Below are 15181 nucleotides of genomic sequence, written 5' to 3'. Positions count from 1 at the left end.
TTAAAGTCTAGCTTAATGGAAAACATCTGGATTCTCACCTATGATTCTGCACTCAAACTGTTGTGATATCACATGACAAACAGCCTCTGGAAAACTGTACTGTGCTTCTCCGGAGGGTGTGAGAATGAAAATGGCAGATAACATTTTAATATTCTTAAAAAAAAACATATTGTTTTTGTATATGCCCCAAAAGATCTTGGGGACTTAAGACTGCACTTTGAGAACTGCTGTTCAGGAAAAGCACACCTTGGACCTTAACACCTTTCACCTGCCTGGAATGTCAAGATCTAAGTAAAAGTCTCCCCATCTTTTTCTGTACATCCCACTGGCACCATAAAATATAACTCTTTCTATAAAGCATATCTTTTAGGTCTTTTTCAAATATTTAGTTATTAAAATTCCCAAAAGACGTCATCATTAAGACAATCTAGTCAGATCAGAAAAATCAATCACACTATACCTGGTGTAAGAGCCCAATTCCCTTTTTTATATTTTATTTTTTACTGAGTTGTAAAAGCCACATTTTCACAAGAGCATTGACAAAGGAGAGTTTATACAGAGAATAATCATGAAAGTAAAAATCTTAAATTTTTTGAGGATAACTTAATTTTATCCATTCATTCATTTATCAATCTATCTTTACTAAATATAGGTATAATTCATGTTTCTCTAAAAGTTCAAGCAGTAGAGAAACATAAAAGGTAAAAACCAATATATTTTCCCACACTGGCTTTCCATTCTCCAGAAGTAGTCACTACGTAATATCTTGCATATCTTATAAAAATTACGCATCTGTAAGAATGCCTATACATACATGCATATATCTTTCCTTTTCTTTTTCTATATATGTATATATCTACCTATTTTTCTATCTAAATCTCTTTCTTTGAGCACTTTCTGTGTGAAGGAGCCGTGCTAGTTCTGATGACACAGCTGTGAGCAAAAAGGGTTGACCTTTTACCCTTAGAATACTAAATTTTATAGGCAGCTGGAGTGAGACGGTATAAGAAAGGACAGACTCCTGGACTGGCACTGTGAGTGGATAGTTCTCCCACAGAAACAATGGAAATGACGAAATGACTGAAATCAACCATTTCATAACACTGAAAATCATCCCAAACCACCAAACTGACAATTGTGTATCTGTGAGAAAGTACTGAATCTTTGTAAGACGCCAGGGTTGGCAGTGTTTAGTTTTGCCCCATTCCCCTCATTTCTCCCTCTCTAGTGCTAGTGGTCTGGTAGCTTATGAAAGCCAGCAGCCTTGCATCCAAAGGTGGGAATGGATCTTTTCTGAGTTATGTTGAAAACCCCATCCTCAGAGCACAGTCAATATTTTGTCAGTGGATTTTTGGAAAATATCGATTCCTAATGTGTTGTGGCTATTTGATTTCACTCAGACCTCAGTGTAGTGCAAAAAGCCATATCCTGAGGGCATAACAGTCTGAAAATAATAGCAGTCTGCTGGTAACATTAGAGCTGCCTTAGGCTGTGATTTCAGCTGGAGAAACACGAGCCTGGTCAAAAATTAAAGGAAAATTCAACAGAACTAGATGACCATTGGGAACTTTGAAAATTTCCAGCATATTCCTGGGATTGAGAAAGTTATACTCATGTACAGGGCTTTGTGTGTGCCCACAAAAGACTTGGAAAAGGAGAAAGTTCCAGTTGCTCACTCACTTCTGTCTGAATTTGAGACCCTGTGCAAGTAGAAAGTCAAAAATAAGACTGTTTTGTTAAGCTGCATAAGATTGGAAGGCATGCCTTCTCACATAGATTCCCTTGGCAAAGGGTGATAGGTATGCAGGCAAGCATTTAAGGAATTCTGACTCATCATTGGCTGACTACTACATTATACTGACCTTGGGCTGACTCTAGCAAGCCAGACTTACAAATAAAAACAAGAAGTTAAAAAATGCTGGCTGGGAACTCAGTGGCCATATACTACAAGGAACAGAGAATCTATTGAATTAGGGAAAGTCATTAAAAAAAGTAGTAACAAGAAAAACAACAGTAACAAAAACAGAAATAATCCCTGGGGGGAAGAAAGGAACTGATACCAGAGTTGTTACAATATAAGATCTACAATGTCCAGTTTTCAATAAAAAAATTATGAGATAAAGAAAGTGTGATACACACATAGGAGAACAGGCAGCCCTACAGAAAACGTCCCTCAGGAGGCCCAGATGTTGTACTTAGTCGGCAAGGACTTTAAAGCAGCTATTGTACATGTGTCAAAGGAACTGAGGGACATCATGTCTAAAAACATAAAGTATGACAATTACGTCTCCCCAAATATACATAATCAATCAATAGAAAGAAATAACATAAAGGAATCAAATATAAACTTAGGAGCTGAAAGAACAATAACTAAAATGAAAAACTTACTAGAGGAGATTAACATTAGCTCTGATTTGGTAGAAAAGAATCATTTAACAGTAAGATATGTCAACAGAGATTTTCCAATATGAGGAACAGAAAAGCATAAAGAAAAAGAGGACATTAGAGAACTGTGAGACAACGTAAAGTATGCCAACACATACCTTATGGGAATTCCAGAAGGAGCAGAGGAAAAGAAGGGGACATAAACATACGAAGAAATAATGGCCCAAAACTTCCCAAATTTGATGAAAAATGTTAATCTGTATGTCCAAGAATCTCAACAAATTCCAAGTAAATTCAAAGTAACCCATTCTTATTGTCAAACTGACAAAAAGACAGACAAAATCTTGAAAAAAAAAATAAGACATCACATACAAGGAATCTTCAATAAGATCAACAGATGATTTCTCATGGAGGACAGAGGGCAGAAAGATGGCACCCTAGAAGGGATGGAATTACCAAAAAAAAAAAAAAATACAAAACACCTGTCAACCAAGAATTCTATATTCAGCAAAACTCTCTTTCAATAATGAAGGAGAAATTAACATATTCCTAGACAAACAAAAAGGGAGAACTCATTGCTAGAAGATCTGCCCTATAAGAAATAACAAAGGGAGTTCTTCAGGCTGAATTGAAAGGACATTTCATGGTAACTTGAATCCCTAGGAAGAAATAAAGGGCACTAGTAAAGACAATAATGTAGGTAAATATAAAAAGCAGCATAAACGTATTTTTGTTTGTAACTCTTTTCTTCTGCTGTATGATTTAAAAAAATATCAAAGCAATAATTGTAAAACTGTGTTGATCGGTTTATAATGTATAAAGATTTCATGGCACCAAGGGTGGGGGGAGGAACAGAGATATATTATGGAAACATTTTTGTATAACATTGAAATTAAGTTAGTGTTAACTTGAAAGAAATTATTTTATATCACTATGTTAATTGTAATGCCCAGGCAAACCACCGAGAATTAAAAGAGTGGAGTGTAGGTCAGCTGCAAATATGCACAGTGAGGCAGAGAGAGAGAAAAGAATGAAAATTGCAGAGATCATAGAGGATATGAAGGAATGTGCTGCCCTATGTTTCATTAGAATCTCAAAATAAGAGGAAATAACAAATGGACCTAAAGCACTATTTTGAGCTAGAATAGCTAAGAATTTCCCAAAACTGATAAAAAAAAAATAAGCTACATATTCAAGTGGTGACATGAACCTCATATAGGATCAATAAAAATGAACACAACAAAACTCACACACACACACACACACACACACGAACACTTCCTTAACACCATATATATGATTTTCTCTTACCTTTGTGTATATATCATGGAATTTAAGTAAAAAAGTCACTGATCTATTCATTGAACTAACCTCAAATATCAAGTCAATGTCCAACCTTTGGACTTATGTTTATCTAAAATCTATGCCCAGCAAGAGCAAGTTCATAGGGTAAAACTTAAGCTTTATTAAAATAAATAGAAGTGCTGTATTTCTGGTTTGTTTATTTTTTCGTGAAACATTTTGAAAGCTTCACTTTAATTAGGTTAAAGATAAAAGCTATTTCATAAATTGAAGTATAATTTTTGAAAGCAATGATTCTTCTCCAAATAGAAGACATTTAGTACTCAAAAACTTAGGAATATTAATAAACAAGCCAGGACTACCCTGCAATAGATGGGGAATCAGGGAGAAAGCGATAGCATTGTGCTCATAAAAGGCAACGTGGCAAAGCAGAAAGAATTGTGCAGGGAATGTCTTGGAGGTGGAAGTTCTTCTTTCAGATTTTGTTAATCTAGCTTTATGAGCTTGGTCAATTAACTTCATTACTTTCAGCCTCAGATTTTTTTTTAGATTCCGAATCTTCTAATGTATATATTGATTTATATGTGCCAGAAACTGTTCTTAGTGCTCTAGCATATTTTATTTCCTTATTAACCCTGTGAAATAAAATTGGGAAACATAAAACGTGAGGTTTTTGAAAGATCTAAAGTTTCTTGGTGATTTCTAGGGCCAGTATTGGATTAATATAGCAATTTTGGTGATTTGATTTTTATATTACTCATATTAGAGTAATTTATTCCATTGACTAAAAAAATTGGAGTATTATCATTAACATCATCATATAACTAATAAGGTAATAACTCTACCAACTCAAGTGTTGTTATTTGATTGGAATGGTCTCCCATCAGCATAACATTTCTACAAACTCCATCACAATGCCTAATGTTTTTACTGTTTGGGCTAATCCACTGAATTACTTAAAAGAAATTAAACATGAGAATATTAACCCATTAAACCACAATTATCCATTAATCCTGTATTACATTTTAATTTTTGTTTGGTTAGTGAGGGTTTGAATATCTTAGTAATAGGACTTAAGGCATATACATTATATAAGGTGAGAATGTAAAACAGGGATTATTAAATGTCAAATTTCCTCATGGAAAGTAGGTTTGCGTAAGATTCCACATTGGGATACCATGGAAGGCTGGAGGATGAGTCCATTTTGTTTCCTACCACTTTTTTTTCCCATTTAAGTAGGTTCTATTTTGCCACTCATTCTGAGGATACACAGTATCTTTTTTCAATTTTTGTGATGTTGTGTTTTGCATTGACACATTTTGAAGCCTTAAAGTAAATTCCAGTTTCATTGACCCATTTTGAACAAAAGTAGTCACAGATTTCTAACATGTAAGTTTCAGTGTTCTTTGTGGAACAGGAATGAGCGAACCCAACATCAGTACCTGATTCAAAGTTGATCATTTACGTGGCAAACATGAAAGTTATCAATAGTCTTCTCATATATCTGCATAACGTGGTGCCCCATATTAGTGACTAAATGACTCAATTAGATCCATCTTCTTTGAGAGTTTGAATGAGAGAAAGATGATGGAAGAAACAGAGCATTAGAAAAACTATGATATAGGATCATCACTTTGCATTGATAAGGACCAATGGATGTCCCCGCATTTCAGGATGACAAAATGACTTGCCCTTATATGTGAGAAGACATTAAACCTAGCACTTTTTCTTTCTTTCCTTTTTTTAGTGGAGGTACTGGGGACTGAACCCAGGACCTCAAGCATGCTAAGCATGTGCTCTACGCCTGAGCTATAGCCACTTCCCTAAGCGTAACACTTGTATTATTTTTAAATGATTTTTATTGACCATATTGTTTAGTGTATTTTTTTTACAGTAATACAGTAGTGTATTTTTTTTTTACATTACTTGAGGTAAACTGAGCAAGTCTGTGATTTCAGCATCATAAAACAAATAAACTGAGCCAGTTATTAAATAAAAAGTTAGGTGTGGGAAATGCTCACATGGCCATGCTTGTGTTTTGTACAGCTCCAATTTTTGATTCAAATTTCAAAAATTAGTCAGGCCAGGCTATTTGCTCCATTCCGCGGAGGTGAGTGGGCAGAGATGGCATTCAGAACTGAAGCTGAATTGCCTGCTAGTGTGGGAGAGATAGGCTCAGAGCCTTATTTTATTTGATTAAAAAATAGATTATTTTGACATTTCTTGCCCACAAGAGCTTGCAATGATAGAATGAGTGCTTGTACATCAATTTCTTGGTTGAGTGGGAAATGAACCCATTTGACGCAGAAAATGGTTAAGAAACTGGATATTGCTCAGAAAATTAAATTTTAAAAGGAAAAGATATTGAATATATTGAGTAAATTGTATAAATCCTAGGGTAGTATCCAAGATGGTCAAATTTAAGCATAAAAACATTAACACCAGGAAAGTACAATTAAAGAAAACAATTTAAGAATTGCTGATTATTACTTTGGAGTAGGTTTTAGATAATGATCTGAAGAAAGGAGATTTTCTAAACAAAAGTTGAAAGGGCAGAAAGAGCATCAAGATTTAAATCTATTCTGACTTTGAAACCTGTTTTTTCTCCTGAGCCATGCATAGCCCTAGAAGTAACTCAGTTGTACTATGAATTAACCCACTTGTGCTTAAATCATACTTAAAGGTATACTTACTTCATTATAAAGTATATTTGCAATAGAAAGGATAATGAGTCAATTATTAGGAAAAAATTCTGGTAAGAAGAAAAGGGATGAATATTTTGCAAAATGTTCTTTGGAAACATCCAAATATAATTTTGCTCACACTATTCTGAGAAGTTTTGAAAGGTATTGGTTAAGTTTTTGTTTTATGTTTGTGTTTTAAAAGAATCCTTTTCTACTGTGTTTTGGGCCACTTTTTTTTTTTTTAAATCGTGGAGAAGAGACCCAGGACATGATGGAGAGGCGGAGCGGGTATTAAACTATTTGGAAGCAATATCTTGCTCTAAAATGTCTCTGAAAACTTTATTTATTTATTTATTTATTACTTCTTGAAGTAATGCAAAGCTTTGCAGAGCAGCCTGGATTTTCCTAAAGAAAGATTTATGACAATCATTTCTAAACTCTTTGCTTTCTAAATTCTAATTGTGAAAAGGAAGTCATAAAGAAATGACATAATTTCCTGAGACCCTTAAACAGAAGTTTAATAGAATTTAGTGTCATGATAAATACTGTGGGGAAATAAACTCTAACAAAGAACTTACACCAGGAAATCTTATGTATTCTTTCTTGGTCAAGGTGCTTAACCTCAGAGCATCTCACATTTTCTCAGCTGTAATAAAATACTACCAGCTTTTCCTATCTCACAGTATCTTTTCTAAGAATACAATTGGAGAAATTACATGGAAATCCTTTAGTTACCAATTACCCTTCAAATGCAAGTTTGTAAGTATTACAAATCTGTTTCTGCAGAATCTCTTGCTCAGTTTCACTGTTGCTCATTCTCCGGTGTCGCTGGTTCACTCCGGCACTGATGATCTCTGAACGTCCAGCCAACATTATTATTTTCCTTTCTAAGGGCTTTCTCTGAGGCTTCATGTTCATTCCTTGAATAAAAAGAATTTCTATCATGTGCTTAGTATTTTCTTGCACTAAGTCCCTTTAGATAAAATGCTTGTCTAATCTACATTTTCCTCTGAATGATCCTTCAGGGAAAAGTCTAACCTGGTACACAGAGAATCATCCTTTCCCACTGGAGAGCAGTCAGTTCTCCGAGCTGCTCAACTAAGGTTCTTATTCTTGAACTGAGTCTCCTTCAGGAAGTCACAAGCAGACAGTCCTCCCTCCCAGTCTTTCAACAGTAACACTGAGGACTCTGTTATTTTCTATGGTGATGGTTTTTCAAAGGTTTAATTTGGAGCATGAGAAACTGAAAAAAAAAGTTAAAGAAAGAAAGCTCTCTTCTTACTCAAGTGGAATCTGAAAAAAATGATGAAATGTGATTCAGAACACTGGTGATTTTCCTCCTCTACTTGGTTTCCAAATTGAGTCTCTTGTTAGCTCTGTTAAAGTTAGACAGTGTGTTAGAACGTGTCTTGTATCAGGGTGTAGGTTATCACTTCATAAACTGTTTTGACTAAAAGGGATTTAATTTACTAAAACTAGGGTTTATTCAGTCAAGGATGCTTCAAGCATTTCAAAGGAAAAAATAGGGAATTATATTCAGCCATGAGCTCAATGAAGACAGCAAACAAGATAACCCTATTTTGAGGAGGGACAAAATGAGTGAAGGGGGTCAAAAGGTACAGACTTCCAGATGAAGTAAATAAAATCTGTGTGCAACTAATTGCCCCTGGTGGGACAACAGTAAGAGGAAGTGACATTTCACAGCACAGCAGGGAAATGGTGGGAGTAAAGGTACAATAATTTTTTTTAAAGGACATTAGAATGTATCTATTTTAAGAATAAGCCAAGAGGTGGCTGGTTACCACAGATTCTGATTAAAATTTGTGAAGTTGCAAATACCTTCTTCCATTTTCATTAGATGAGTAGGGATGTTTCAGTTTCTTTTTTTATGAAGAATATAGAAATCATAAGTAATAATTGGCCAACTGAATGGATAAGAGATTAGAATCTGAACCAGTGAGAATTCAATTCTCTTCAATTTAATTTGATTCTCTGTCTTGGGAGAAGAGAAGAGAGCTCTCTTTTCAACCTCAGGAAGAAATCAAATTTATAATTTTATATAATGTGCTTTATTTCTTCCACCTGTTGGAGTGCAGGTGCAGTTTCTGAGAATACAGCTCTTTACTTCCCTGGGAAATGTTTCTTATTTTATGCCTCTCAGAGTCAGTCAGAATGGTAGGGATAGGTCAACTCATATGAATAAAGTGATGTTTAAGTAATGATAAAGTTTAAAAACTGTAGGAGAAACCATGAGATTCATAGTCCACAATCGGGAGAGACACATGCAGCATTTTCTATGTTTTGTGCATTTCAGGTGCCCTCACTCCTCCTTACGCCCTCAAGCATCATATTGCTAAATTCCTCTTCTGTCTAATTGCTACCTCTGCGCTTTACCTTTCACATGTCACTCCGTCAACCAATTTTCTCTTTTTTATTGAACCTCAGCTTGAGTGTCACATCCTAAAGGTGCCACATGGTCACAGCGTCTCTTGCTGTTGATTTATGTGTTCGCACTATTTATTCTGCTCTCCTTTCCCAAATGTGTGTGTGCGTGCATTCTGCAAATGTACTTACCTGTGTTCTCACCTCTATAACTACCTAACCCCATACACACGATCTCTTCCTGCATCTGCCTCTTTATATTTCTTCTCTGTTGGTTTTCATCATTCACCACGACATCTCTCTACTTTAAATAGGTCATGACATTTTTAGAAATTACAAGAGTATTTAAGAGGGAAATGTTTATTCTTAGAAATTCCACAGTTTCTATTCAAGTTGAACCTTACTCCATTCAAGGACTTACTTCTTTGAGAGCACAAGATGGTGGCCTGTCTACATGAATGTGTCAGTTTACCTTGCTCATGGGGGAAGTAAAAAGGATGGAATAATGCAAAATGTCAAGCTGAATACTGTTAGCAAAATATTTAGCATTACGCAGAAGATTCAGCAATGGTGCTGTGATTGTATAAGGAATTATTTTCATTCTAAGAATAACAACCACCAGTTACCGTCTAATGGAATACTACTCAGCCATAAAAAAGACTAAAGTAATTCCATTTGCAGCAACATGGATGGACTTGGAGGTTGTTATACTAAGTGAAGTAAGTCAGACAGAGAAAGAATAGCATCATATGATATCATTTATATGTGGAATATAAAAAAAATGAGACAAATGAACTTATTTATAGAACAGAAAACAGACTCACAGACATAAAAAACAAACAAACAAACTTTTTCCAGGGGGGAAGAGGGAGGTGGAGGGCTAAATTGGGAGTTCAGGATTTGCAGATACTAACTACTATGTATAAAATAGATAAACAGCCAAGTCCTGCTGTGTAGTACAGGGAACTATATTTAATACCTTGTAATAGCCTATAATGAAAAAGAATATGAAAAAGAATGTGTATATAAAGGAATAGGGCATTCTATTTCCTGTTCACCCTTACTCATAGGTTTAATCTCTTAGAGTTTGGACCTAAAGCCTCAATAGTTTACTCTGGTCTCTTCCTTAGAATTCCCTAAGTTCCAATTTTGTCCCCTTAGAGTCATCAGTCAGAAACCATGCTTGTTTTCTTGTCCATTTTGCCACCTTTTTTTTAATCAATGGCAGAAAATTGTAGGGAAATGTAGCCTCAATTATCAATTTCACCTCTATGGTTTCTTTTCTCTCCAAAGTTTTTGACCTCTGATTCTTCACTGTCTTCTTCACTTTCCAGTGCCTTTCCACAGATGATTTTTATTTTGCTGAACTCATTTAATTGTTTTTGGCATGGTCGTTGGCTTAAATGATCATTCCTGGAAACCCAACTGTCACTATTGATTGAAATAAGTATTACTCAAGTCAAGAGTTCTTTATGAGACTGTACAGAATTCAAGGTGTCCTTGAATTTGGATGTAAAAAAAAAAAGCATTGAAATTATCATTAGCTTCTAAAAAGCAATTAGCACTTCATTCACTTTTGGATATAGCTAACACATCACAGTGGTATAAATACTACTTGTGATTTCTGTCACATGTGAAATAATAGGAAAATTTATATATTGGTCTCTATGCCCAGTTCCTGCATAGAGCTCCTAAAACCCTTATAATTTCCTTCTTAAACAAATAGGAGGTGTTTTATTATTGCTCACTTAAAAAATTACATGTATAAAAACTCAACCTGCATACACAACTGGGGCAAAAAATTCAAATAGTGTATTGATGTGAAATGCTGATACCTTAACCCTCTGGGACCAGCTCTAACTGTGAGTAAGCCTGGATCTAATTTTCAGGTGCCTAAGGGAAGCTTCAAAGGTTAGGTAAGCTCCAAATTTCATTTTCAGTCAGTAAGAGGGAGATGTGTCTTCTTGAAAAATGGTTTGACTCCTCAGAATTGTCTGCAGGGTCCAATTTTGTTAGTTTATTCTGCAACATATTGGAAAACCAGTTTATGACATATTAGGTCTGCATTTCCAGGGAAGACATGATCATTCTACTTTTTAATTTTCTCCAATACATGTGAGAGTCATCTATGAGTTCCACAATTTATGAAGTTTTATAGCACATATTTTTATAACATTTTACAATTCAACTATAACACTGCTTATAGTGAATACAATTTAAAAATTTTTTACCAGAATTAAATTAATCATAAGTGGCATGTTGATTATCTTTAAATTGTCATTCTTAATTTTATCACAAATGATACTTTAGCAAATTATTTCTTTAGGGGAGCTTTATTGACTTGAAAAGTAATGGCATTTTGCAAGATACTCAAAAATAGTTTCACATTAGCACTGGAAAAGAAATCTACCCAGTTAAATTTCTCTTTCCTATTATATTGACCACAAACAAAATCAGATCTCTTCAAAATGATTTGGAGCTGTAGTATGAATTAAAGTATCACTTTTTCAAATATTAAAATCACTAGTCCCTCCTAACTGCATCTGCTGTCTTCATGACTCTGTAGAACTCTGGTCTGCTTGTTTTAATCTCCTTGTCCAATCTGTAGTTCTATAATAATATTACTTTCTCCTACCATTTTAAAAGCAATCTCTTACCTAGAAAGCTCCTTAAAGCATTTACTTGACATGTCATCACAGGGGGAAAAACAATCAGGGAAAATAAGAAAGACAGACAGTGGCCGAAGTTTGGAAGGAGTGTTCAAGATAGATGTATACACAAAGACTGGTGTTTTAAATCCATGTGATGGAAAAGATTAGTTTTTGTAAAGTCAGGAAACATCTTTAATGGCTCCATCAGATATGGAGGAAACAAGATGGGGATAAAAGTGCAAAAGGGAAAAGAGACAAGGCCCTTTGTAAGATGTCGGGTTCCCACTCAGCTTCATTAGCCAGTCGTCAATCACAGACCTAGGTGAGATGTACTGCTCTTCCCCATGAAAGCATTTGGCAGTGTCTGGAGACACTTCTGGCTGTCACAACTAGGGGTGGGGAATTGCAGCTGGAATCCAGTGGACAGAAGCAAGACGATGTTAAATAGCCCACAATGACCAGGACAGCCCACCATCACAAACAATTTTCCAGATCAGAATGACAATAGTGCCAAGGCAGAGGAACAACTCTCTTAGGCAAAATAGAAATAGTCTTTCTCTTAATTTATACCCTTATACCTTTTTTCAGAAATCCTCCCTCCACACCCTCGAGTCTACCCTGAATGTTCCTCTGAGCTTGATTTCACTTGTAAACAAATGGTTCTGAGCAAAGGGGGTGACAGGGATTGAGAAGAGAAACAACAACTATGTGGTCATAACACACTCCTTTTGGATGTTATTGAAGGTAATTTTTAATATCTTCATTGGAGAAATACATCCCCCAAAAGTAATCTGTACAACATTTGAAATGCAGCACACTTTGCTTCTGACTAATAAATATATTTCCTCCATATAATGATACATTTCAATTCAGTTTCTGGCTTGTGGTGCAGTTTTTCTGTTTAGAACTTGGTTCAGGATACACCATGTGTTAAATGATAATTTGGCGCCTACCTTTCTGAAAAAGCATCTTTGACCCTGAGATTTCTGGCATTTCAATTCCAAAAGAAATGAGAGCAAATCCTTGCTGCTCAAAAAAGAGCTATGAAACATGAATTAAAACAGCAGCATGTCATCACTGCTAAGATGATCTATCAGAATCAGTAAAGAACTTTCCTGAAGCAAGAACAGATGGATGAGTTACGGGAATTTGTGTATTTCCCAGACATGTTGCGGAGCTCTGAAATGGAATATCATTGTGCCTTTAAATTTAAGGTATTTACAGAACAAGTCATCACTAACCTGTGAAGTAGAACAGCTCACTTGTGGGAGGGATCTGATATTCCTGGGATCAGGTTGGATTATTACATGAGCTGGAACAGTAGCTCCTGGACTCATTTCTCACTTGAAGTAGGCATGTGGCTTTCTGATGACTAAACCTACATTTATAATGTTGGTTTCAAACTGGGAACTTCACAGATATACTGCAGTCTGCTATTGACCTGATTTTTCAACTGTATTTTTCATATTTTTATTTTTAGGAAATGAGATACAGTCACAAATATAGTTATGAAGTAAACATATACAGTCACTTTTTGAATAATTTGTCACAAATAACTCAAGAATAGCAGATAATTTATACAATGGAATACTACTCAGCCATAAAAACCGACAACATAACGCCATTTGCAGCAACATGAATGCTCCTAGAGAATGTCATTCTAAGTGAAGTAAGCCAGAAAGAGAAAGAAAAATACCATATGAGATCGCTCATATGTGGAATCTAAAGACTCATGGACAGAGAATACAGACTTGTGGTTACCAGGTGGGTAGAGGGTGGGAAGGGATAGACTGGGATTTCAAAATTGTAGAATAGATAAACAAGATTACACTGTATAGCACAGGGAAATATACACAAAATGTTATGATAAATCACAGAGAAAAAAATGTGACAATGAGTGTGTATATGTCCATGAATGACTGAAAAATTGTGCTGAACACTGGAATTTGACACAACATTGTAAAATGATTATAAATCAATAAAAATGTTAAAAAAAAAAGAATAGCGGATAAAGTATCTACCATCTTGCAACGAGTAAAAAGCGTGTGGCACAGACCTGGAGTGACTTGATTTCTGTGCCAGACAAATGGACACTAGATTTTCTGCTCTGCAACTGAATGGCTGGGGAACAGTGGGAAATTCTTCTCATTGTCCAGGCTTAGCGTCCGGTAGGAATCAATGACAGTTGTAACTGATGAATGTACAAGTATTCCATTTCTACCTACTAATAATGGTATGAAGATTACATATGACAATTCACGTAAAGTGCTCAGTTCTTTGTCTTGGACATAGCTCAGTGATTTTCAGTCTTTATTATTTCCAAATGGCAAGTATATCATACTGAAATTACTTTTCTGAGTAATTTGTTACAAATGACTCACTTAAGAATAGCAGATATATTTCATTTTATGAGTAATTTTCATGCCTTTAAGGCTGGCATGTGATTTTTAAAAAATTATGTCACAGAATCTTAGATTTTTAAGGCATCTTTGGTGTCATTTAATTTCATCAGTTTCGTGGGTGAGAGAACTGAGAACCACAGATGTTTCCGAAGAAGCCAAGGTTATCTCTGAAGTAGTCCCTGGTCATCCGTGATCAAAATGAACTTTTCCTCTTTCACTGGAGTTGAGAGGGATGGTCTCCCTTGAGATATTTTGGAGGAAAACATGGGAACATCAGTTTGGCCATCTCTAAGTTGGAAGGAAATAATACAATACACTAAGGAACATGTGCATTTCCACATCCGTCCAAACTTTTAAATGAATGATTAAATGCTTAGAGAAGGTTTTTTTGTTGTTGTTTAATATCTCAGTCATTTGCAAGAAAGAAGCTGTCTTTTGTTTTTTCCCTTTCAAATTTAAAATTGATTTAAATATGTTGGCTATCCAATAAAAGCAATACTGACTGAGAAAGGGACAGCCTACTTTGTCAACTAAGTGATCATAATTTAGAGTTTTAGCAGATAGTGAAAATCAAGAGAAATCTGGGCTGGTTTCAGGATAAGTCAAATTAGAACATGGCTTGGTTGACAGTTTCTAATGTGCAAACTGAATGTTTCTTCATGATTCATGTCTTCCCAAATGTAAACATCCTCATCCACTTTTACATTTATAATGGTTATAATTATTTAAATAATAAAGAGTTTGCTTATTACTTAGTTAGTCATTTACATACACTCTTGCAAAGATGAGAACTTAAAGCCAGTATTTTATCATCGCACACATTTCTGTCTTATAGCTTATGTAGATGAAATATATCTGCAAATATGTCAGTTTATTTTACTGTCTTCACAATTTCTAGGATAATTTATAAATTAGTGTGTGCTTGTTTGCTTTTGGGAAATGCTGGACTAGGTACTCAGGCCAACCTTCCTGTAGAAGCAAGACATTGATATATATGTACGTAATCTCATAAATTTGAGCTGGGAACCTGAAACTTACACCTTCGGGGTAATGATGTCTTTGCGAGTGTAATGAAGAAAAAGATTTTTATATGAGAAAAGCATTGTGGATTATCTGAGTAGGTCCTAAACCCGAGGACAAGCATCCTTATAAAAGACACACGGAAGAAAGAGAGAAAAGAAGCAATATGACCACAGAGGCAGAAATGAAAATGATGTAGCCACAAGTTCAAGAATGCCTAGAGTCATCAGAAGCAGAGAGAGGCAAGGAACAGACTATCCCCTGGAAAATTTGGAAGGAAAATGGCCCTACTGACACCTTGATTTAGACTTCTGGCCTCCAGAGCTGCAGGGGAATAAATTTCTGCTGTTAAAAG

This window comes from Vicugna pacos, chromosome 2 (genome assembly GCF_048564905.1).
Source record: "Vicugna pacos chromosome 2, VicPac4, whole genome shotgun sequence".
NCBI lineage: Eukaryota > Metazoa > Chordata > Mammalia > Artiodactyla > Camelidae > Vicugna > Vicugna pacos.
This window is presented reverse-complemented; position numbering follows the sequence as displayed.